The sequence below is a fragment of the Triticum dicoccoides genome, chromosome 1A (genome assembly GCF_002162155.2).
Source record: "Triticum dicoccoides isolate Atlit2015 ecotype Zavitan chromosome 1A, WEW_v2.0, whole genome shotgun sequence".
In the NCBI taxonomy this organism is placed as follows: domain Eukaryota; kingdom Viridiplantae; phylum Streptophyta; class Magnoliopsida; order Poales; family Poaceae; genus Triticum; species Triticum dicoccoides.
Genome location: NC_041380.1, coordinates 784,309 through 785,597, shown reverse-complemented (window position 1 = coordinate 785,597; position 1,289 = coordinate 784,309).

The following is a 1,289-nucleotide window of genomic DNA, read 5'->3' as shown; positions in this document are numbered from 1 at the left end:
GATAAGCTCCATGCTACATCAACATATGCATTGGAGGTATATTCTGAGCAAGTAAGGAGCTGCATAGAAATAGCTTTAAGTTGTGTAGAGGCTGATCAATGCAAAAGGCCGAGCATTGGAGAAATCGTTGATAAGTTAATTCAGACGGAGACTGCGATTCACAAAATGACCCAATCACCAGGAAAATCAATGGATCAGGTGTGGTCCTTTATGACACAACATTTTACTATGCATTTCATCTATTTCATTTTCCCCGTCAAATAAAATTAAAAGCATAATTTAAACATATAGCTGGTGCATCATGTTGGGATATATTATGTAGATGGGCTCCTGCTTGCTGGATGCATCTGAAAAGAGAGGAAGAGAGTTGTTAGGTGTCCATCCCCTCCAGCTCCGATTCCCCTTTGAACCGAACAAGTTGATCCCCTGCCAACTTAATCTAACGAACAACTCGGATGAGTATGTCGACTTTAGGTGTGTCCCAAAAAACCCCAAGAGTTTCTTGAATGGACTGTCACGGCTCCATGGAAGCATGCCGCCAAACACCAGTTGCATATACATTGTAACGATGGAAAAGCACCAGCAACCACCTGCAAACATGGTCACTCTTGATGTTATCCTAGAGAGCTGGGTAGGATATAGATACACGTGTGGGTGGGGTATGGATGACTACTTCTCTACGGGGTCCAAAGAGGATCTGAGCGGCTGTCCGGTGCATAAGCTAACACTGAAGGCTGTTTGTGAGCCAGCAGTCGAGATGATGGCATCTGATGTTAGCCATATTGTTCTTCTGTGCAAATTAACCAATCTTAGCTTCAGATGATGCATATTTAGTTATGTGATATTTCTTTGTTATTTTCTTCTCTTGTCAACGGCCTGTTGGTGCTATTCATTACCTGACAGCCAATCAAACCAGGAATGAAAGTAAGGACTTTTATTCTCCTACGTACGTGTACGTATTTCTTAATTATTTTCACTGGACTGTATTAAGAAAACTATTTGTTTAGGTCATGTACTGCAGGGATGGCACTTTGTCGGAAATACTATCGATGTATGTGCGTCCAACGAAGCCTTGGTGAGTTTATGCTTCCAGCAGTATTCATTGGAAGGATCACAGCATACGAATTATAAATCACTTCCACCAACTTATAAATCATAAAGTCATTGCATGTCATGACTTTGGTCACAGAGGGTACTTTCAGGGTTGTGATGTATATCAAATTAAATTTACACGTAGTGGTAAGTGGAAAACACAAGTAAAAGTTCATGAAAGCTTGCCGGTATTAATT